Source organism: Paroedura picta, chromosome 2, assembly GCF_049243985.1.
Source record: "Paroedura picta isolate Pp20150507F chromosome 2, Ppicta_v3.0, whole genome shotgun sequence".
Classification (NCBI taxonomy): Eukaryota; Metazoa; Chordata; class Lepidosauria; order Squamata; family Gekkonidae; genus Paroedura; species Paroedura picta.
Window position 1 is genome coordinate 153,639,144 of NC_135370.1, and position 25,003 is coordinate 153,664,146.

Sequence of the window (25,003 nt, forward strand, 5' to 3'; positions counted from 1 at the left end):
TGATTGTATGATCGTTTGCACGCTGCCTCGAGTGATAAAAAAAAAATCCCCCCCCCTCTCACGGGCCCAATTTTCGGCTGAATTTATGTGTAAAAAATAAAGGGACTTTATTTCAGCAAACGGGCTTTTATGTGGTTTGTGCTTAGTGACTAAAGGTGAAGGACTGAAGCCAGGGAAGCCTCTAAACAGAAAGAGGCTCGCTGGTGCGTTTATCCCCGCTCGCTCGGAGAAAAAAAAATGGCGATCGCTTCGCCAGAAGTTTGGAGGAGAGAGCCAGGGGGAGGGACTTTGAAGAACCAGCAACAATGGTAACGCACAGGTCTTTAGCGCTACTGTTGCAGATTGGTTGCAGGAGTGTATCGCTATCTGGAGGGTGAATCCACTTTTCTGGATTCCCCCGAAAGCGCTACAACGAAGCGCTTTTTGCGGGTCGGTTTCAGGATTGTTGCAGATTGTCTACGACGTCGTGGGTTATGGCAAATTAGTAGCGTTTCCAATTAGCAACCATTGTGCTATTTTGAAGCCGTGCGAAATGGCCCTATGATTCTATGATTTGGTTCATTTTTCACTCTTCAGTGTGCATCTATCATGCTGTTCATTAGTTTCATTCATTTGCACTTTTAACATCTGTTGATAAGCAACAGGCTAACCAAAAGGCCAGCAGCATCGGGAGATGAGAAATAAGGATCTAAAATAAGGTTTGATTGTGAAAATTCGAGGTGGAGGGAAAGGCAGATGATATCCCAGAATATAGTCCCGCATCTCATGGCTGATTCCACACATTCTGCCTAATGTGTGGCATTATCTAAGCAGCATTATCTAAGCACTATGCATAGTGATATTTATTAATCCCCCTAAATCTAAAACATTAATCCAAAAATGGTCAGCCCCCTTGTTCTTTACAGCCATGCAACTGTGTGATTTCAGGGTCGGGGTGGGGGGAGGACATGTAAGAGCTAGACGGGAGAAGACAGCCACTACAGATCTTTAAGCCCCAGACTTCGATGCCTCCTGTAGTCAGTTCTAGCTAGGAGTCCTGTTGCTGCTTTTTGGACTAAATGAAGTTTCCAAATGACTTCAAAGGCAGCCCTGCACAAAAAGCATTACAGCATTCTGAAGGTGACCAAAGCACAGATCCTTGACTTAGGATAGCCAGCCTCCAGGTGGAGCTGGCAATCTCCCAGAATTACAGCTCATCTCCAGACGAGGGATAAGTTCCCTTGGGGAAAAACAGTTGCTCAGGAGGGTGGGCCCTAAGGCTTTACACAGTTCTGAGATCTCACCCCTCCCCAAAACCACCCTCCCCAGGCTCCATGGATTTCCCAACTGGGAGCTGGTAATTCTAATTACTGTAGCTAGTTCCAGCTTTTCAGGGAAAAGTTGTGGCTACACTACACACATTTAATTTTGATGCTACCTCTCCAGAACCTCATTCCCACCATATGCACATGTCTTACAGAGAAAAGCTATCATAGTTCCGCAGGGCCTGTAAGATGGAGCTGTTCTGCCAGGCGTTTAACTCTTCTTTCCCCATTATCATTTCACACAGTGGAAGAAACTTGGGGGGGGGGCACTTCTGAGCAGGGGTCCAGCTCCACAAAAGCTTACCTGTTGGTGTGGAAGCCCTGCCTCATAACTGGCCATGGTTGGCCTATGCTAACCTGGTGACAAATGCAGTTTGCCCATGCTCTGAATTGTATTTCTAGGCATAATGCCACTGTTGTTTTCTACAAGCCACTATGCATAATAAGCACTTAAGGGAAATACAATGCACCATATACATATCTTGATTTCTCTCTCCCCCCCCTGAGAAAAGGACAGGCCAAGTATATACTTTCCAAGAATCTTAAAGCACCTTAGAGATTAAAAATAACTAACTATATTCATAAAACATTTATTGCTGCATCAGTTTCTGTAGGCAAGAGTCTATATAACATAATACATGCAAACAGAAAGCCCAGTAAACGTATTAGCCTTGAAGGTGTGGCAGGACTTTTGCTTTTGCTACAATTGACTGAAGATTAAAATGCTGAAATTTCTTTAAATAAGCTTAACTGCTTCAAGCAATGAAAAGGAACCACAGAATTCATTTCAGTCAAGGCTGCGTAATTTTTTGGGGGAAGTTAAGAATGATGATGGGAGGTACTCAACAGATGGCATTATTAATCTGGCAAACAAGAAAACATTTCAGAAGGGAGAAACAATGAAATCAGTGTGGAAAGCAAGCTTAATACCAGGCTCCTGCATGCTTAATGCTGCTTCTACGTAATGCTGTTAATTCTGTTTTCTGCCAGTAGTGTTCTGGATCAAGTTCAAGGTTCCGGTATTGGCCTTTAAGGCCCTCCACAGTCTTGGCCTCACACACCTGAGGGACCGCTTATCCCCCTATGCTCCCCGCAGAGTGCTTCGTTCTGTTGGTATGAACAAGCTGGTGATCCCTGGCCCCTGTAAAGTATGCCTGGCCTCGAACAGGGCCAGGGCCTTTTCGATCCTGGTCCGTACCTTGTGGAATGAGATCCCAGATGAGCTGACGGCCCTATTGGCGCTATCACAGTTCTGCAGGGCTGCAAGATGGAGCTCTTCCACTAGGCATGGGGTCATGGCTCGGGCCTGAAGATCTCTGGGTCCCCCCTCCCCTCTCTCTCCTTTCATTTTTAAAGGATATTCCATTGTATGGCCTGCTACTTTATTTAATCACAGCACAGGGAAGTTGAGGCCTGCCAAGAGAGGTAATTGTTTACCTAAACAACTGTCCTGTCTTTTTTGTTATTATGGGCTGGGGGGGGTTAAACTGGGGCATTTTTTATTTTAGAATGTTGTACTTTCTACTATATGTAAGCCTCCGCGAGCCGGTTTGCTGACAGCAGTGGCCAATAAATCTCCAAATAAATAATAGAATTGCTCTCTTTCAAAAATGCAGTCAAAATAACGTTTTCAAAAGTAGTAATGCTATATCGTTCTTTAAAAATAACCATGTTAATTTCCTCAGACTGTCCTGAAATTTACTGCCAGAACTTCTATGCTTTTAATGGTAATCAGGCTGTGCTCAAACCCTTCTTTTAAAATAACAGAAGACTTTTTTCCTTAAGGAAGCTAGTAGCAAATTAACATCCCCTCTTATGGACTTACCTGTAAGGGACCTGCTTAGCTCATGGAGTTTTGAACAAACACAAAGAGTCAGACTGCACATCTTTTAACAATGCATCCAACTGTATTAAACAAAACCCTTTGGCTGCCAGTTACAGTCCTGATTTTTAATATCACAGCAAAGCTTTTCTAGACCATTTTCACAATCAGTGATCAAAATCAGTATGTTGTGCCTATCATTTGAATGCAAACCTTCATCGGCTTGAATGTCAATGTAGGGTTTTAAAAAATGATTTATTTCTATTTGCTCCATCATAGTCAGCACTTTTTTTTTGTCTTCTTTTGTCTTCTCTTGTTTTAAAAAGTGCCTGTGCCCATATATAAGGTTGCACCATTTCTTACCAGTTCCCTATTCAGGACTTGGGATAGCCCCCAAGTACTCCGTACACATGAGTACCATCCCAAAAACACCCTGCTCAGGTTAATGTTCAATGGTCATTTATGACAACAACCATGTAATCCAATCTCCTGCCTGTTTACTCAGAAGTAAGTTGTATTTATTCCAATCAGCCCTGTTCCCAGCTAATCATACACAGGATCGCTCCCTTGAAATGATTCCATTCCCTGCAAGGCTGCCTCTCCAGTATCCTTAGACGAGAAATAAGTTTTACCAATCAACTCCAAGAACATCCTTCAGTGTATAAGAGTTGCTTGTGAATGTTAAGAACGAGGTGAGGAGACTCTAAAATCATAACTAAGGTTTAGCCAATGTGAGGTTCCTATCTAAATTACAGACACAAAAGAAATGTCAAAATAGATATGAACACAACTTGTGAAAACAAGCAGTTGGTGTTTGTGAAACAGGCACTAGATGTTTATTTCTCCTTGGGGGGGGGGGGAGAAGGCATACACATGCACTTACAATCAAGCCCATTGATGTTTTCTTTTTCAGACAGCCCAGTACATATTTTGCCTCCCGTCTTTCTCTTTTAAAAGGGCTGGATTAAACCTGGCCAACAAGTATCAACCTCCATCTTCCAGCCTCCCTTTCATGTTAGCACATATCCAAATAGCATGAATGGTTCTCCATTGGGTGGACTGGGGCAATCAGACCACTGTCCCCGGAATTCATTCTGCATTTGACATTCGCAAGTCAAGAAGTGATGCCCAAAAGTTCTATTTATCTCCCCAAGCCACTCAAAAAGCAGCCTTTTCTCATGCTTGGAGAATCCCAGCTCAGTCTCTAGAAGAAAAAAAACAGCCCCCCCCCCCACACCTCAACGCTCTAGTCTAGGGTTACACTTCAGACTTTGCGGTTTCAAGTCCTATCAGCCACACACTTCCCCATTCCGTCCCTTCCCCAATTGTCTTCTGGTTTTCCCACTCCTCCCACAGTGCTCCTCAACCCCAGGCAGTCTCCCTCTTCCGTTTAAATCAAAGCGAGCCGAGCAACTTGGTGACACTCACCCCTGAGAGCAGGCCCCCTGCCCCTGTCGGTTTAGCAAGTCCCTTCAGAATGACTGCAAAGGCTCGGGTGTGCGAGGCTGTTTGTGGGAGTGGTGCGGGGAAGTATGCATTATGCATGCTTGAGCAGGACTCGTGGCCTTGCCTGTCAGTCGGCCCTGCTTGTGTGGTGTGGGCAGAGCATAACAGGGGAGGGAAATGCAGCAGGTTACTTTTTAAATCAAACAAGGCACACCCAGACAGATAAGGAGGAAACAAGGCAGTGTAGGAATACCCTGGGGCTTTGAGAGTTAACTTTGGGGGTGGGAAAGACAGCTGCTAGATTGGTTAGCTTCTTTTGTTTTTGAGAGGCTGCCTCAAGAGCCACATCTTTTGACAGGGAAAGGCTGCCCTTTACAATCAGTCACGTCAGAACAGGATATGATCGTCTTGTGAATAAACAGGAGTCCAGCAGCCCTTCAACAACTAACAAAATTTATTCCAGGATAAGCTTCCGTGAGTCAGAGCTCATGAGGTGTACTTCCACCAGGCCGATTGACAGACACATCGGGGGAGTCAAGCCTGAGGTGAGCCTTAATTCGCAAAAGCTTATGCTGGAATAAAGATTAATCCTTAAAACGCCACCAATCTGTCATTTTGCTGTCATGCACAAATACAGCTATCCATCTGGGCTTATCGTGTTGAGATGGAAATACACTCTGCATGTGCTCAGAGGCTTTCTCAAGTGTTACGCTTCTCTTGCCATCAAAAACTTTTAAAACCAGATTGTATGAATCTTTAATTAATTTTTAAGACAAAGAAAGGTTTAAACCTCCTTGAAATGTTTTCCCTCCTATGCCAGACAAACACGAGGCTCTAACTTGCTTCCTGAGCAAACGGGCCAGTTTGAAATCCTGTGAATTCCATTCGCTGTCTCATGTTTTAGCAGAGGCAGGTGACATGATGCTGAGGCCCAGTGACAGATAACAAGGACCCTCTGCAGATATAGCACAGACCAGTCATTAATCATTTTGGGAGGGAGAAAGGAAATCTTAAAGCAGCTTTGTCTCCAATCCTGCCATCATTGCCAGATACCCCATTCCTCCAGGGGACAATTTCAATTAAAATTAAATTCACCCCCTCTTCTTTTTTCCTCACTAATGAGTGAAACTGTTAGAGGAGAAATTGGCTGATTCAGTCCCGCTGCAAGGCAGTCTGGGAGAACCACGAGGAAAACCACCTGTTGGTTCTCCTCATTGACCCCCAAATGAACCTCTCTTGTTCTGGCCTTGCATTGTCCCCAATCTAATAGCCACTAATGACACTCTGATAGCCCCCCAACAAGGCTTCCAGACTACCATCCTGAAAAAAGCACTGCTAAGGCTCATTTCCATTTTGTGCTCATTTCTATTCTGTTTTCCTAATCAGAGGATTCCCCCTCCTCCGGAGCCCAATTTTCTTTATCAAGAAGTTCAGTAGTTCTTATGTCAACAGGTAGTGATAATTTTACTGCTAGCCTTGAATTACTGAGGCAGATTTGGATCTGAGGAGGAGAACGTGTCAGTGCATCGTCTTAATTAACAGGGTGAACATTTAATCAATCCATTAATTGAAACATGCCCGCCTTTTTCCTAAGGTGGCTAATTCAGACAGCACCAAGTTAAAATAAAAAATTGTGAACTGAAACATTAATTTAATAACAGAGTTAAGCCAATATGCATAGACAGCAAGGGAGGGAGCTGGGAAGAGTTTGCTTGCAGAAGCTGAGTACCATTTGAGGTATGTTTTTGTCCTTGCAGGTATGTAAGCCTGGGGCATCGCCAGAGGCATTTCTGGAAGAGGATGAAGTTAGGAAGAGCCTGTATGCTTGTAAATATAAGCTAAACATGTTCTTTCTTCCTCTTACAGGTGCTTAAGCCTGGACATAGCTAAAGTCATTTCTACTAAAGGAGGAAGTTGGCAAGACTTTGGTAGCAGAAGGTGAGTATAGTCTGAGCTGACTATGAGTTTTTCCCTCTCTCCTTGAAGAAACGTAAACCTTGGGTGTGGACAAAGATGCAAGCCCTTGGGCATGAGCTGAAGGGCAAGAGCTATCAGGACTCCACCTAGGCCTGATTCAGAACTAGGAATGCTCTCCTCATCTGTGGATAACCAGGATGAGCCATGGAACACCGTGTGGGAATATGGGGAGTTCAAGATACACCTGGCACCATTGTACCTTGTCATACACAGAGCCCCTGAACCCCTGTGGCCTTGGCCAAAGGGCCTGGCCCTGAAGTGTCAACTACAGACAATGCTGCTAACTTTCCAGACACTGGGACAGTTAGTGTGGTGCAGGAGAGCCACTACAGTGTAGTGGCTAAGAGGGGCAGACTCTAATCTTGAGAAATGGGTTTGATTCCCCACACAACCAAGGCCAGCCACAGTTCCCCTAGAGATTGCGGAACTCTCTCAGCCTCACCTACCTCACAGGGTGTCTGTTACAGGGAGAGGAAGGGAAAGGAAATGCTTTGAGTCTCCTTTGGGTAGTGAAAAGTGGGGTACAACCCTCCCCCAGCTTTTCTTCTCTTCCTTGAGCAGCTAGACTCTGGACCATACCCACTGTGTGGAAAACAAAGAAAGTGGGCATCAGTATAAGACTGTCAGTTCTGGCTTGGGCAATGCCTGAAGATATGAAGGGGAGGGCAGGGTTTGGGGAAGGGATGTCCACTATCCAAAGGGGCCATTTCATCCGGTTGAACTGATCTCCCTACCTTCAGATTGGGAAGCCTACAATTTCAAGACCATCTGCCAAAGACAGAGCAAGAGCCAAAGGGCTCTTGGTGCCACCACTGAAAAGGACATTTTTTTGGGTTTGAAAGTTAGGAGAGCTCTGGGCTCTTGGTGTAATAAGACACATTGAGAATGCTCAGAGAAGATAAGTCTTAATTGTTTACTTGAAACTTGCTAGCCTGATTGTTGTTTTATGGTTTTATTTCTGGAGTGAAATCAACAAGCTGTTTCTGAACTTCCCTGGGTTACCATGTTGCTCACTTGAGAAGCAAACCTTTGAATTTGAGAGAATTTTTAGGTACAATACTATGGGAGCAGGTAGTCCTTCAAGTAAGCTGGCTCCAAGCTGTATGCGCTTTAATAGTTAAGTGTTGACACCTTGAATTGGGCCTGGGAACTAACTGAAAGCCAGTGTAGATGGAACAAGAATGGAACAGTATAGCTCCTATGAAAGGGGCATAGAAATGCCCAAACATGCACATTTCAATCAAAAGAAATTCAGCCAGTAATATCTTCTCAACAGTTGCTTCATCCTCTTTAAAATAATGTTGGCAGGAACGGGGCCGGATGCTCCTATTCTGGTGGTAGAAAGGGGCAAGTAGAGGAGTCTGCTTTGATGGAGGAAGTCAGGTCAGGGGTACTTGACTCTACCGCATAGGGGCCTCCTCGGAGGTGGCAATCTGCAAAGCAGGCTGACCCCGGCTGGGGAAAGCAAAGAGGTTCGCAGGCCAGATGGCCTGGGGTGGGCCAATGGAGGTATATGCCTCCAGCAGCACCCCAGGTGGTACATCTCCTTGGTTAAGGACCCAACGGTAAGAGACCTGGGGGTCAGCTGAAGAATAAAGCAGACTCCCCTGGATGCCATCAGGGTTACGTTGTTAAGTGGTCGGCTAACCACATTGAGCAGGCTCTCACCTCCCTGCCTCTGTCCGCATTCTTTTGGTTAAAGTGTTAATAAAAGCTGTGGCCTATTGTTAAAGCCAAAGTCTTGAGCCCATGTATTTCTAAAACCCAATAATGCCCAACCTGCAAGTCAAAATCTCTTTAAAATGGCAATGGGCATTCTAGTTTGGTCCTAAGATTGAGCATGTATGCATGTTCTTCAAAGGAGGATTTCACATGAAACTGACTTTTACTGAGTCAGACCATTGGCCATCAAGGTCAGTATAATCTGGTCTGAGCAATTGGACATATTTTCTTTAGGTGTCCACTCTATGCGTTATACAGCAATAAGATCATTGCTTCCCTTTTGCTTCAGTCTCCTGTAGGTTCTGAAGAAGGAAAAAATCAAAATGCTCTTCTCATTTAATTTAATTGGTATAAAATGTTTTATCACTGGCACACTACACCCAAGGTGATAAGCAAATTCGCAAATGATCATAATGATATATTTTGGAAATGCAATGTTAAAACTGGCTCCTTTTTTCATACGTGGTAGAAGTCTAGTAAAGTCTGTAAATTTTGGGCAAAACTTTGTTAGAGGCTATATTCAAATTACCTATGAAACCGGAGTATATGCTGTTAAGTGTCTGTCCAGAGAATCTACCATGTCAAGCAGAGGTTTTCTTCTTCTACACGATGTCGTTGGCAAGAATGATACTGGCTAAAACTTGGAAACCCAAAACCAGCATTATCAACATGTTTTGACAAACTGAGAGAACTCTTAAAAATGGCTAATTTAACTAACCAAGTCAACAAGAGAACAACACAAGTATATCAAGAACAATGTCACTATTATACAGACTTTCTGGATAAATAAAAGTAAACAACGGGGCAAGGGAACCAAACACTCACCCCTTAGGGGGAATATTATGTTTATCTATACACCTTCTATTATTTCTGTACTATATTATAAATTTAATATAATGATGATGATGATGATGATGATGATGATGATGATGATGAAATCTGAATCTATCTGGCCTGAGCAGAAGGGGTTCCCCAGGGTCTGAGACAGAGGCCTTTCACATGATCTACTACCTGGTCTTTTTAACTGAACAGCTTTTTAATTGAAGGGCACCTGCATGTAAAGTTCATGCTGCATCACTGAGCCCCTGCCCCTTCCAGTACATTGGGAAAATATGCAGTTTGCATGCTTACAAAAGGTCCCAATTTTAATACGTAACACGGGCAATAAAAAAGGTTTTGGAACTGGGAATGCTCAAGATCCTGGAATGGCACCCCTAGTTAGAGCAGCCTTTTCCAAACCTTTGACTGTAGAGGGGCCCCAGAAATATTCTTCAGGCTTCGAGGAACCTGGAAGTGGTGGCATGCCCCTTCAGAGAAGCGGGCATGGAAATAAGATGCAGGATGCAGTCAATCAATCCATCAATCATTTACCATTTCCATTGTGGAGAACGAGACTTAGCCTGCAGAGCGACAGGGGAAGTGGGCTTCAGTGATGTCTAGGAATGTCAGGGGCCATCCAAACTTCTGGAAAAGGTTGAGTAGCCCCTGGGGAGCTCTTGCTTAAACTGTGGGAATCCCTGAGTGAGAGTAAAGCAAAAGTGGGCTACATAACCACTTGATAGAAAGCAGCATCACACATTGATATATAATGACAACAACGTTAAGGGATAATGACGTGCTTGTGGGAACCAACTTGCTGCTTGGTTCTATCTCTGACACAGTAAATTTCAGTGGAGCTAGTCATTGTGTGTATAGTCATTCTGACAGCAGAGAGTTAACTGCTATCGCTGATGGAGGCAGAGAAACAAGAGGCACACAAACCCTAGTGTGACATGCAGGAGCCATGACAAGAGCAAGGGGAAAATTATACACAAGGAACTTCTTCGTACTGGATCTTGATTTCCAATTTTGCATTGGAATAAGACCAAGCTTCTTTGGAGGCATTTAACAGCAGAATTTGAGAAGCTAATCTGTTCACTAATCCTGGAATTAACAAGGATAAAAAGGGCCGCTGCAATGAAGCCCCAATGCATTTTACACATTGTACAGAACTATTGAATATTCATTTTGACAATTTAATATTCATCTTTCTTACACTCTGCACAGCCTATAGAAGCCTCACTCCCAGAGTTTTTCGAGCAGCAGTTTTCTGTGTGAGGTCTCAGGTGATAAGGCAGGAGAAGCCAAGAGGTTGCAACAGCCTACTTCAGTCTCATAGTAGGTCTACTGAAGGACTTTGGCATAGATGATCGTAAGCCAACCACAATGTATGAGGATAATGCAGCCTAGATCAAAGGCAAGAACATGGAGAACAGAACGAGGCATGTCACAATCGAGATTGCAATTGTCAGAAGTTTAAAGGAAAAACTCATTGAGGTTGCGTATTGTCCTACGAATAACATGATTGCTGATGTGCTGACCAAACTATTAGATAGAAACAGATAAGCTAGGATTGCTTGAAGTCAGCAGCTAACTCTTAGAAGGGGTATGTTGGACTTTGTCTAAACCTTTACTGGCGTTCTTATTTGGTTTTATGTAACCTCCCACAAGTCTACTGAAAGTGGTGGGATTATAAATTGAAATAATAAACAAATAAATAGCAAGAGCCACTGACTGTCAGAAAACAGTTAACTGTTTGTTGACACTTGCTGTTGCTAGTGGGAACAGGCAAAGTGAGTCATGTGATTTGTTTATTGGTATGCAATGCATTTACCCCCTGCCCCCAAAAAGGGTCAAAATAAGAAAAAGGTGCTCAAGCCTCTGTAGGGTAAAAACTCAGCATACTTTGGAGAAAGGCTGGCTCATCTGGAACAGGGCCTGCTTTAGAAACATAAAAGGCCTCAAAGAATTTTAGCTGGCTTTGAGAGCCAACTTGGCATAGTGCTTAGGAGTGAAGACTTCTAAACTGGCGAGCTGGGTTTGATTCTGCACTCCCCCACATGCAGCCAGCTGGGTGACCTTGGGCTTGCCACAGCACTGGTAAAGCTGTTCTGACCGAGCAGTAATCTCAGGGCTCTCTCAGCCTCACCTACCTCCCAGGGTGTCTGTTGTGGGGAGAGGAAAGGGAAGGCGACTGTAAGCCACTTTGAGACTCCTTCGGGTAGAGAAAAGCGGCATATAAAAACCAACTTTTCTTCTTTCTTCTTTTCCTTCTTCCTTTTCTTCTTCTTCATTCATTTAATGTATGTATGTATGTATGTATGTATGTATGTATGTATGTATGTATGTATGTATGTATGTATGTATGTATGTATGTATGTTTCAATATATATTCTGCTGCTCCCAGCAAGCTGCCTTGCGGTGTGTCACATTAAAACCCCCAATAAAATATACAATATAGTCCCATTAAAATACCCATAAAAATACCAATGGTGGTGACCAATCCAAATCCCATAGAGCTAGCTATCATCTGGACTCAAGGGGGACGCCGAGCATTGACCCATCACCCACAGAGATAGTCAGCAGGTGAGGAATTTCAAATTCAGATCTTCCTTCTTGACTTGGGTCAGGATATTTTCTCCTTTTTGTAGTGTGCAATGTGTTTACACCATTGTCTACATGTCCTGTTCGCAGGTAAGGAACTGTAAACCGAGGAGAAGAAATTATCCTTCCTCCCTTCGTTTTCTCTAAACTGCTATAGGCTGAGAGAGAGATCCATCTTAGAGTTCCACCATGTCACATCTAGAGTTAAGACCTCTGTCATGAACTATAAGAAGCTATGCATTTTATTGTTTTGTATCCCAGTTTCCCTACCCTAGTAGTTCTAGTAAAATACTTTATTATACTTTAATACCGCCATGTCTGGTCTCGTCATTTATATTTAACTCTGCTACTTTTAAGTACAAAATACCCAACATTTCTGGACACCAATTAGGGTCCATAAATACTTGATTCTCTGACAGCAGTCACCAGCCAGGCATAATGCGCTTAATAGAAGAATGTTGCTGTGACAGTTCCCAGATAAACTGATTTAATTTCTTAACTTTACTCACCTTTCTCACCTTGAGGAACAATGGCAGTGCTACATCTGCAGAATGCCAAGGGTACGACTTGCATGTGCCAGAGAAAGAAAAGAAAACCCCAAAACTACCTAGGCCCACCTCTTGCCCAGCTGGCACCCATTTCCATTTGCTTTTGTCAGTTGGGAACTTGGGAAAGCCATTAATTAGGGCTCGATTAATTCTGAGCAAGAGGACATTATTTTGCTTCTGTGATCCAGATGACAGGATGAGAAAAGAATTGGCTACTGAGATCTGCCTCTATAGGGCCAAAATGGAGCCTTTCAAAGGGAAAAGTATGGATTGGAATCCTGAAGTGTTTGAAGGAAATGTGAACTTAATTGTTGGTAATACAACCCTGTGGCTGCAAGAGGGCACTATTCCATCAGCTAGTGTACTTCCATCAGCTAGAGATAGGTTCCCCTCAGAAATGGGCGCAGTGGCCCCTACCTTGTATTTCACCCCACATACAATATATTGTCTTACTTCATATTGGATAATTCAATAGGTCTGTCATTAATAAAAAGGCCTCTACTCTGCAAGCTTACTTTGCAGAGCACATGATTTACTGGCTTATGTGATAGAAACCTAGACCAGGGAGGGTGGAACAGTTGTCGTTAAAGAACTGGCCCCTGATGGGTTTTCCGTCCACCATCAGTCAGACTGTGGGGTGGGAAGGAGGAGTGGCAATCCTAATTCATGAGGTTTTCTCCTCCAGAGCACTCCCCATGCCGTCAATTCCAGGAATTGAATGTGTCGGTGTCGGGTGGGACACAAATGAGAGCATGGCCATCTGGCTGGTTGACCGTGAGCCCAACACTCTGCCAAATGCCCTGTCAGCTCTGCTGGAGGCAGTGGCTGCCTGGATGTTGCAATGTCCTAGACTACTAATTCTGGAGAACCAGGCAAGGAGGAGAAGAAATGAGTTCCAGCAGACCCCTGGAAATGGGCTAGACTTAGTGTCAGCCATGGCAATGCTAGGGCTTTCACAATTTGTTGTTGACCCTACCCATCAAGCAGGCCACACCCTGGACCTCATTTTTGGCATGGGGTTGGACGTGGATCTGATTACAACTAATGCCGTGCCATGGTCAGACCAGTATGCTCTAAGGCAGCGGTCCCCAACCTTCATCTGGTCGGGGACCGTCTCCGGGGGTGGGGGAGAGCCAGCCGCAGTTGCTCAAAAACGTGCACGCGCGGAACTGCTGCACATGCGTGTTTTGGCCACTAGGGGCACTAACGCGCATGCATGGCTGTTCCGCGCGTGCGCATTAGCGTCGCTAGCGCGCCAGCTGCCGTGCCGGCCTCTTTCCCCCCCTCTCGCTGCGGGGGGGAGGCAGGCGCGGCTGCTGGCGGCCCGGTATGATGGCCTTTGCGGCCCGGTAGCGAGCCGCTGACCGGGGGTTAGGAACCCATGCTCTAAGGGCTTGGCTAGGGCTGCCACCTCCCCCTCAGTTGGCCATCTCTGGAGAGAACACTGAGTTACTTCAGTCGACTCTCATTAGCTGAAGTGGACAGGATGCTAACAGAAATGAGGCCAACCACTTGCCCACTAGACCCATGCCCATCTTGGCTCCTAAAAACAATTGACATAAGAATAGGGGGCCCCCTCTGGGAAATAATCAACCTCTCGCTCTCAATGGGAGAATTCCTGAAGGGATTAAAAGAGGCAGTGGTGTGACTGTTGCTGGGGGGGGGGGGGAAACATCCCTGGACTGACAACTACTACCCCGTCTCACACTTAATATTTCTGGGGAAGCTGGTTGAAATGACTACAGTGAATCAAATATCAACATTCCTGGAGGTCATGAGAGTAGCACAACAGGCCTTCTACCCAGAGCATCTAGCCACAGTGATCCATGCAATGGTCACCTCTAGACTGAACTTCTGTAACTCACTCTATGCAGGCCTTCCTTTAACTTTGACTCGGAAACTGCAACTGGTCCAGAATTCAATGGCCAGGATCCTCAGAAATACACCATGGATGTCCCACATCTGGCCTGCCCTTCAACAACTTCACTGGCTCCCACTTGCATTCCGGCCCAGGCTTAAGGTTCTGGTAATCACCTTCAAGGCCATACACAGTTTGGGCCCAGTGTGTCTGAGAGACCGCCTCTCTGCCTATACTCCCCCAAAAGTATTACATTCTGCCACCGCCAACTGGCTGAGGATCCCTGGCCCCCCAGAAAGCATATTGGGCCTCAACCAGGGCCAGAGCCTTCTCTGTTCTGGCCCCCACCTGGTGGAATGAGCTGCCTGAACTCCCACAATTTTGCAGGGCCTGTAAAAGGGAGCTCCTCCACCAGGCATCCAGTTGAGGCTGACAGACTTCACACCCTCTGCCCCCAGACATCACAGACATCCTTCCACATCCTGAACCCAACTGTGACCCCCTATGGGTTCTTTTCAAAAAGTTCTATCCTGTTGTTAATTGTTATGTCGTTGTTACTCAATACTGGTTCTTACTGCTATGTTATGATTATTGTTATTATGGCTACAATGTATACCCCTATGTTTTATGTAAACCTCCCTGTGCCTTACGGGAGGGCATTATAGAAATATAATAAATAAATAAAATATCATGTTTGCCAAACATGTCACATTTCCTCAACACAATAGTTAATTCTTTAATACAGATATAGGATTTGCAGACTTCAAGATGCCTACTTGCAGAAGTGAAAGATGAACTTGTGGGGTGGGGGTTCCAGATCACAATTCATGGTCACTACACAACACTAGTTCACAATGTGCCCGGGAACCAAAGCAGAAACAATTAGCACTCATAAAGCAGACCAGCGATCACTCACACTTGCAATAGCACTCCATAGATGCCAGTCTTCTTGAAGTCAGCACTGTTACCCTTAGAAAGAACACATTTTCACCCGTGCGAAGGTACATTTGATAGGATAAGATCTAGGATGCCTGCTCCACTTTACCTAGAACACAGAAGTTTCTGTGCTCAAACAGAGGATGGGGAATGGGAAGGGTCCAGATATGTCAGACACGTAATGCTCCCAGTGTCTTTCATGGATTTCAGTAAAGGAGCTCAGTCAGTCACATGCTAGTCAATCGTTCAAAGTAAATCCAATCTATATGACAGCTAGCCCACTCATTAAAAAGTGGAGGGGGGATGGAGATCTGGGGTCCTCCCATTCCAAGACACATGGTACAGAAGTACTAATTGCTCTCAGCACCACGGAAACCACACAAAAGGTTTTTCCGAGTGCATGCATTACTGTTGATTCATCGAGGTCACGGTCTGAAAAGAGGCCGGGGCCAAATAAATCCCCCATCACAGCAACACCAACAGCTTAATGAAGATGTGCTCAGTCACCCTTATGAATGGAGATTATGAGGCAGAAGAACTACTCAGTTGCTTTCCCACTGGTGTTTCAGTGGGTGACCATTTCAGAGCACTCTTTGGCAGGGCACCCTTCTAAAATTTGTAACAGCAAAGATAGGGAAATCAAGGGAGAAAAGAAATGGTAACCTTTCCCCATCACAATAATTATTTTCTCACCCGCAGTCCCTTATGATAACTGGGAACTCTGTTGAGAGCATGATGACATTTGAAGAAGGGCTGCTTTTTTGTACCCCATCTTTTGACCCCCTGAAGGAGTCAAAAGTGGCTTACAATCACCTGCCTTTCCTCTCCCCACAACAGACACCCTGTGAGGTAGGTAAGGCTGAGAGAGCCCTGATATTACTGCTATGTGAGAACAGCACTATTAGGACTGTGACAAGCCCAAGGTCACCCAGCTGGCTGCATGTGGAGGAGTGGAGAATCAAACTGGACTCTTCTGATTAGAGGCTGCCACTCTTAACAACCATGCTGGCTCTCATTGGACTTGTTTGGACTCCAGTAACATCTGTGGCCATCCCTTTCATGCATCTTAGGCAGAAGAGAAGTGCTCCTCTTACAGCTTTACAAATAATAACACTGAGGCACAGTGATAGACTAGTCACGATGACAAAGATTAGACTGTTGTCATGTGCTTTATTCCTTTGAAGTCAGTTTGGAAGCTTCAGTTGCTATAGCAGCTGTTATCATATATTCATACTTTGATGTGCTAGCACATGAAGTTAGTTCAGAGAAGTTTAATATCATGTCAATTTTCTGCACACCCGATGGCCTGTCTTTTTCTCTTGAGCCATACACCTTTAAATATCCTACACTTCTGTTGGCTGAAACGAGATAGGATCAAGTAGAGCAGTGGTCCCCAACCTTTTTATCACCAGGGACCAGTCAACGCTTGACAATTTTACTGAGGCCGGGGAAGGGGGTAATCTTTTGCTGAGGGATGTTGCCTTCACCTGAGCCCCTGCTCCACTTGCTTTCTCGCCAGCACCCCTGACTTTCCGCCGTCCGCTGGGGGGTGCTGCCAGCAGCAGCTGCACAGTGCCACGCCGAGGGAGAGTCCCAGCCATGGCGGCCGCTGGAGAGCACGAAAGGTGAGCTGGCGGCAGAGTGGCAGGGCAGCCCCTGAGGCAGCAGCTAGGGAGGAGGAGGAGGCGGAGCCGCAGCCCGGTACCGACTGATCCATGGATTGGCCCCCGTCCCCAGACCGGAGGTTGGGGACCACTGAAGTAGAGGACCAACAACTGGAGATGTCCCTACACAACCCATTGAAAGGCAAAGACAGAAGGAACAGAACAGATGAAGAATGTGTGTGTGTGAGGAGGGCGACCCCAGTAGAAGTTCAACTGTTACTTCTCCCCAAGGCCAAAGCTTTATGTGAAGGCATTAAGACCACAAGACGAGTCTCAGGCTGTAATGGAGCTTTGAGCCAGTTCCTGCTTGTATAACAGTCTTGGGTATTTTCAAATATTTTAGAGATGGGGTGGGGGGAGAGAAAACAACAAGCAATATTATTGTCAGAAGAAAATTTCTGGGCGTCCCCCTCCACTGCAGAAGGGGCTGTGAACTGGAAAAAAATGGTTTGCAGGGAATCTGGCAGATCTCCAAGGATACCCCATAGTTCACTTTGATATTACGTTGCTGGAGGCAACCAAGTCTCTGCAAACAAATCAACCCAGGCAAGGAGAAGAAGAAATGAGTTCGTGAACGCAAACCCTCCAGAGTCCCCTCCACCCCCACCCCCCAGTTCCTTTGTGCAAAGTTTCCCAACCACATACTAATTCTGCTTGGCCAGAGAACACCCAGCCACAAAGAAAGTGTTGAAAGGCATTCTGGGGGAATCCAACTGCCCCACTTTCAGAGCCAGGACTGCACTGTATGGGAGAGCCTCTGTTTTGCATTGCTTGGAAGCAGTGAAAACTGGCAAATAATCTTCTTCCGTCCACAAAGATGTTTGCCCATCTCTTCCTGCAATGCATTCTCCTGCTCATTCAGAGCTCTCTCTTGTTTCACCCTCAAGAAGAACACAGATGCATGGCTATTGTCTAGGGAGAACGATTATAAATCAAGTTCTTTCTTCTGTTATTCTTGTAATGTTCTACAGTAGGAACATTCAACGTTAACTAAAGTGCCCCTCTGGGTTACACAAAGGACTGGACTTTCTGACTATAGAGGACTTTTAAATGTGCAAACAAATACTTCAGTGTGACATTCTAAAGTCCTTACCAGGATCTCCAATTTTCCCAGTTTCATTCATGAAAGATGCAGGAGCAAGATTTTGCTCCTGAACCATCCATATTGCAGTTTCTAGACCAGGCAATCACTCCTGTAACCCCAAGAAATAAACTATTCTGGAGGCAAAAATGGCTGTCAGAAGGAGAGCAGCAAAGACCCGTAGCCATCAGAACATCCACTGGTACCTGTCTAATCCATCTTCTCAAATATAGACACCATCTGTAAATTTTCTTCTACATTGAACTTTTTGAATGTATAAAATTCGGGGCATGTCAAAACTCATAGGAAAATGTCAGCAGTCCCAGGGGGTTTGGAGGAAAAAATTATTTCTTGGTATATTACTTCTTTCAGCATTTGCCATGTATGGCTGGCAGTAATCTTATTTAGGTGACAGAGACACACCAATAAGTCTTGACTGCTGAATGACTGCCTGCATCTGTCAGTACATGCAGGACAGGAGAGGATGCCTAATAAATGCCACATAGATGGGACAGTCAATCTTCACATATGAATGCTGACATTCATCAAATTCCAGATATTCATTATAACTTTATGAAACTGGTTAATGTTCGAAAGCATGATCTTCATTCCCTTTCTCCTCTGGGCATAGTGAGGGAGATGGCTCCAGGTGCCACAATGATTCTGTAGCTGAAAAAATACTGGAACTTAACCCTCCAGCTCTTTGTGTTATTCTCCCATCATTATGTACAGAAGTGTGCTTACACGCAAAAGCTTGTATCTTGAATGAAACTTTGTTGCTCTTAAAAATGCCCCTGGGCTCAAACTTTATTATACTCTCCCATGTAACATATCTGATTTAGGAATCAATTGATACAGATGGTTTAAAAATATTCAAAAACACACACACCTGTATTCCTTTTAAAAAATGATTGCCCAACAGCTATTTAAGATGAAAAATTACAAAAACAGGGAGGGGGAGGTAGTTTACTATGAGTTAAGAAAGATTTTACTCTGCGAAATTCTACAGTTCTAATTGGGCATACTCCTGGCCACAGTGATCCATGAAATGGTCACCTCCAGACTAGATTTCTGTGACTAGCTCTACATGGCCTGCCCTGTCCCTGATCCGGAAATTGCAGCTGGTACAAAATGCAACTGCTAGGGTCCTCATGGGAACATCTTGGAGGGCCCACATGCTGCCTGTGCTGAGGCAGCTGCATTGGTTGCCAGTTGCTGCCTGGATCCTGTACAAGGTTTTGGTTTTGACCTTCAACGCCCTTCGCTGTCTGGGACCCACATACCTGAGGGGCTGCCTGTCGTCCTATGTTCCCTGCATCCACTTTGATGGAACACTATAGACTCACAGTTCCTGCGATGTCTGCTGCCCACTTTGCGTTCATCGTTCTCCAAAGACCTCCTCCCCTTACCGCTGGAGGATTTACCCCATTACATATTTGTCTATTCACTTTATACTCAATCCAGAGCAAAAGTCCTCGATGAGATCTTATGTGGCTCTAACCTTCACTCTGTTGCTGAAAAGATAATCTGTCTCCTATCTGATGGTAATTATTATCTGAACCTCATTATTTGCTTTGGCTACAAGGAAAATAAGGGCTAATGCTGTCACCATTAAGGCAGGCTCTTAACTCTCTTGCATCTCTGTATTTTTGCATGCTGCTTCATAGTTCTATTGTTTTAATTTTTGATGTGGAACATCTACTTGTGCACTCCCTCAAACGGATATGTAGACGGACGTGACATCCGTTATGGCCTGCAGGAGCAGCGGTGGCACCAGAGCAGTGAGGCTTAGCACTGAGGTGTGCTCGTTGCTCTACCGCCACCACCAGTCTTCCCAGGCCATCCCACCATCCAAGGAGCAGGAACAGCCTCAGAAGATTGGTGGGACTGGTGGCGGCAAGTGCACCTTGGGGCTGGGGCTTGCTGGGATTGCGCCACCCCTCCTAAGCTTCCAAGGCCGCTCCCATGCTCAGGAGAGCAGGAGAACCCTCGAGAGACTGGTGGGGGCCGTGGCAGCAAGTGTGTCTCAATGCTCTTCAAAATGCAACTGGCAACCAATGCAGCTGCCTCAGGAGCCACGTAGGCAGGTAGGGAAAGGGAGTGGGGGTGGAGGGGAGGTGGGAGTGGGCAGGGGACAAGGATTCTCATCCCTTAGGTAGACGTTCCACATAAGAAATGAGAAACATTGTTGGTTGATTTTTTTATGTTTGTATACAGTTTTATTCTATTTTACTGTTTATAAACTTGTCTCTTATATTTTGTAAAGGCCTATTACTATATGCAAATAAATACATTCTCTCTCTACCTGTTATCCCATTCATTGTATTTAAAGCTACGTTGAGAGGAATAGTTAATTCTAGCTAATGCCCTCTGTAACTTATTAAACTTTTGTTTGGTTCTCATGGTGGGTGGACTCAGATGAACAGCTAAACAGCCCTTTCCAAATGTTTCACTTGCATGCATTGGGATCTGAGCAGTCATGTTTTCCTGGAGCTGGTGTGACCTCTGCTGCTCCTAGTCTGCATGATCACTATGTTCTCAGAAAAGGGGCCATGTGCCCATTTTGTATTTGTGTGAGCCAATGTTAAGGGTAGGCCCTTATGGAAGATGTGAATGCATGCCAAACATGAGCCCTGCCAATCCAGGCCACATATTTTGGGAGGATCTACATGCTGACAGTAGGTTCCCAGTACACATGAATTTAATGTCTGAAATGAGTGGTAGCAAACCAGGCAATCTGGCTTTATTTTTGTAGAGAGGGTTACTCTTGTGGTTAAAGCTGCAGTTCTAAACACAGCTTACATTCAGGAAGCTTAATTGTAGTAAGCATGTTTGGGGGTTCTGAGAGTAGTTGGCCCTCTTCTTTGTATTTAACACTCCTTGCACCAGCCTCGTTCATTCCAAATCTTTGCACATTCCACTGAAGGATTCAGGAGTTAAATCCCCTGCATTTATGGCATTCAAGCGCATCCATTAAATTATATCTTTGCTCCCAAATCTGCTTCAGGGCATTTCAGGAAATTACACCAGTGCACTTTTTAATTTCCATCTCCACTTCTGAGCTCTACGATAACTATCAGCAAACCTCAAGGCTGGAGCCAGTAGGTGTCTGGGCAGGCGTCTACCTACTCAAATGCTACCTGGAGCTCAAATTTCAGAATCCCGCCTGCTAAATAAAATGCTTTGTTCTCCACCCGAATGCATGGCATGTGTCAAATCAGATACAAAAATATCCTGGAAATGCTTGTACTCTAGACAATCTACACAAGCAAAACTGTAACACAGTCTGGGACATAACTGTGCCTACAAATTCTTTCTCAAGGGCAAACTAAAATCTCCCAGCATTAAAGCCAGTGGGGAAACTGACCAGAGTACTGTGAGCAGGTCTGCCATACCTCGGGGGTCGTCAACTCCCGGGCCGTGAAAGCCTCAGCACCTCCCTCTCCCCCCCCCCCCTCAGTGAGAAGCTCGCCAGGCCTTGAGCGAATCAGTCACTTCTCCCCTCACCCCTGCAAGCCGGTCCCCAGCCTTTAAAAGGTTGGGGGCCACTGCCATACTTTACAACTGCAGTGCTAGACTCTTAATCTGGCAGGGAAGAGCCATGGAACACCTGCTTTGCATGCAAAATGGTTCCAGGTTCAACCCTCAGCATATCAGCTTAATGGACCAGAAAGTAGGAGATATGGGAGACCTTGGCCTGAGACCCCGGAGAGTCATTGACCGAGTAGATGATACTTACCTGGACAGACCAATCATCCGATTCAGTAGAAAGCAGCATTATGTGCACATGTGCCTGTGCCACTTCTTTGCCAAGCTAATGGAATTTTTGCCTTTTTATATATTAGCACTCAGTTGCCCTATTCATACAACTACTGAATACATGAAAGGGTCAAGATTGAACTTTTGTTCCACTTGCTCCTCATCTTTTCTGGTTCTTTACAGAGACGCTTCATGTAGAACTTGTAGGCATGTGAGTGCTCTAAAAGATCAGCCATCTCTGGCAAAGGGGACAGTAGGCAAGATACTGCCCTCTTTCATTCATTGCTCAGGTGAATATGGTTAAAGGAACTACAGTACAGAGAAGCTGTACCATCGGCATACCTTGTTTCTTGATGGCCCTGGAAGGGTTTCCTGAATGGATGGGAGTTAATTAATTGTTAATAAAATTTTAACATTTGTGAAATATTTATTGGGAGATATGATCATATATGATCATGTCGACCTGCCCCCCCACGTGGCCAGTGATGGGCCTGGAGGGGTAAGAAGGGAAGGGGTCCAGGGTGGGAAAGATATGCTTTCCAACCATATTCTACAAGATCGTGCCACTTCTGGGGTTTCCCAATGATAGAAAAATTGAGAAAGGCTAGTTTAGTGTGACGCATAGTTTATTGCAATCTGCAAAGATGCAACCTCTACTGAGCACTCTTCTTCCTTGGAGAAATCGGCACTGATGATCTGAAGTTGGGTTCAAAGGGATAATGCTAACCCTGGTTTCCTGTTTTTAGTCCTTTTCGGATGGTACATCCACATACATTGGGAGCTTGGAAACTGTACATCTTGGAAGCATGTGCTATCTGCAACCCTCTGATACTTGTGATCGCCATGTTGACTGAAAAGGAGGGGTGCATGCATTTGGCAAGTGCATGTAAGATTTGGTACGTGTGGAGCAGAACCCTGGCAAATCCAGTGGTTGGTATACTCAAGCAAAATATGCACACACACACCCGCTCGCCCCGAAATGTGGTGCCTGCAACTGCTTAGAAAGTTTCCAGGAAGTTGCTGGGCTTTCACTATGTGGGGTTTTGAATGTCACTGCAAGCTATGGTTAGCACTAACTAGGAAAATGGTAGCTGTCGTTAGTGCTAACCAGGAATGTTTAACCACAGGAGACAAGGAGGAGGGAGCCTATAGTAACGCAGCTCCTTTCAAGTGGGGAGGCTCATCGGGACCGGACCCCTGATCATCTTCGCAATTGAGTAATCAGAAAACCCAGCTCAGTCGTCAGCCCCTCTGTCATCATCCAGGAATGAAGCCGCACATGAGGGCAGCCAATTCTGTGGCGTACGTGCCCTTCTTCAGACTTCCCTCCCTCTCTTTTGACATGGAATCTGCTTCTAATTAGCTCCCTCTGCATAAGAGCAGAGAAGCCTCAAATTGATCCTGTCATCCTCTCATCACTGCCATACCACATTCTTCTGCGTTTCACCAGCGTGACCGTCTCATCCTTTCCCATGATTTAGATGCAAGCATTTTAAGCTGCAAAAGAAACAGAGGCTCTCCTTTCAGATGGGGGACCCCTCTCCTCGTCCCCCCTGGCTGTGTGGTCTTGTCAGTCTTTGGGGATAGAGCAGGGTCACTGCTTGATTGTGGCAAATGCCACCTTTGAGCAGTTGGCAAAGCACAGATTCCAGTAGCGAGCATATGAAACGAGTTACAAGGGACAGCAGTTAGCGCTACCGCTAAAACCTCACTGATTTGATCTCCTGCCACTTGGAATCCACATCAAGGGAATGAAAGCTTCTCAGCTTTGTATTTAATTCACCCTGGGAAACCGGCTCATTATGGCGCTGCAGACTTGAGACTTGCATGGCATGCCGTGTACGTTTCCTCCGTGAAAGACCTTGAGCTTTGCAAAGTCCTAGCTTGCTCTCGCTCACAGTGGTAATCTATTGAGGACAAAAAAAGAGAGCTCCCTCAAGGGCGGGACCCAGGACCCCTTTCACTGCTTACGGTTCATATTTTCAAAGTTCTCCTCTCTTGTTCATTAAGGGGGGGGTCTTCTTAGAGCCAGGCACTTTAATGGAATTTTCAGGGCCCTGGATAGATCAGATCCAAACAATGTGGTGCCATTGCCCCACTCCAATGCAGCAATTTGATCCACCAACCAGAAATAGAATAGGGGGAAGGGCCATTGCTCAGCAGCAGAGAATTTGCTTTGCATGCAGGAAATCCCAGGTTCAATCGCTGACATCTCAAATTTAGATGATCAGGTATCAGGTGATATGAAAGACCTCTCTCCAAGACCCAGGAAAAAAGCTGCCACGCGGTGACCCTGATGGATCAACAGTCTGATTCAGTATGGCAGCTTCGTGCACTGCTACGCAACAGCGAGGATTTCCAACAACAGGTTGACAAAGAATCCCAAGTACATTCCTACGCAATCCCCTTGTGAGGCAAAACACTCCTGATTCCTCCCAAGGGTAGATGTGTATAGTAAAGGGCTCGTTCCATATTGCAGGTGTTGTTAGGGGGCCCCTCTGTCTGCAGGGCACTTATCATCTTCAAGGCCAGAGTTAGGAATGGGATAATTAGCTCACCAGAGGGACTTGCAGCCCATGTGATGGGAGGGAGAGAATCAAGTGTGATGAGGTAATATTCTAGAACAGGGGTAGTCAAGCTGCGGCCCTCCAGATGTCCACGGACTACAATTCCCAGGAGCCCCTGCCAGCATTCGCTGGCAGGGGCTTCTGGGAATTGTAGTCCATGGACATCTGGAGGGCCGCAGTTTGACTACCCCTGTTCTAGAAGGTTCCAGCAAAAAAACTCCACATACATCCTGATTTGCTTGTCATTGCCTGATGCTAGTGTTACCAGTGCAACCACACCTCTGAAATGTAACCAGTGCAACCAGACCCTGGATTATATCCAGTGAAAACCAGACCCTCTGGACTGTATTCCATGGTGCTAGAAACCCTGGAACAGCACCTATAATAACAGACCTCATTGTGGGACAAGAATAACACTTGTGTGATTCGTCAATCAAGACTATGGACTTTGGCCATTTGCTCTGGCCTAAACACAAGGCAAAAGTCAGGCCAACCTTTTTCTGCAGAGCATCAGTGAAGCTTGGCATAACTGACTGACCTCATGAACCCAGCATCCCTGCCTCCGTGGGAAACATGTGCACAGTGCTGGCCCACACTAAACCGGCAGATCTCAGAAGAAACTTCTTACCTCTGAAATCCCCATCCTATCTACCCAACCTAATGCCAGCTTACCAAGAGCCTTATTGCTCTATATAGTCACCTAGATCAAATCAGGGCCCTAGAGATAAAACTATTTTGGAATATTGTTCAAATAAACTCTTTTTTTTAAACAAGGATTTTTGTGTGTGTTTGCACATTAGCTCTGAGAACCCATGGGGTTCAGGCAAGAAATCTCTGACACTCTTGCTTTACACCTATCACAAAGGTAGCTGATTTTCCAAAGTGGATTACAGGAG

The 25,003-nt window shown here is 45.4% G+C and overlaps 1 protein-coding gene and 1 long non-coding RNA gene across 2 annotated transcripts in view; one reads left to right on the top strand and one right to left on the bottom strand.

The window, feature by feature from the left end:
* Positions 1 to 25,003, bottom strand: part of STON2 (stonin 2) — a 91,107-nt gene that overhangs the window by 44,083 nt on the left and 22,021 nt on the right. The gene's annotated exons all lie outside the window — the stretch shown is intronic.
* Positions 4,981 to 11,258, top strand: LOC143830634 (uncharacterized). Its single transcript, XR_013228553.1, has 3 exons — positions 4,981 to 5,117; positions 6,439 to 6,510; positions 8,561 to 11,258. It is a non-coding gene; the product is annotated as an uncharacterized LOC143830634 (long non-coding RNA).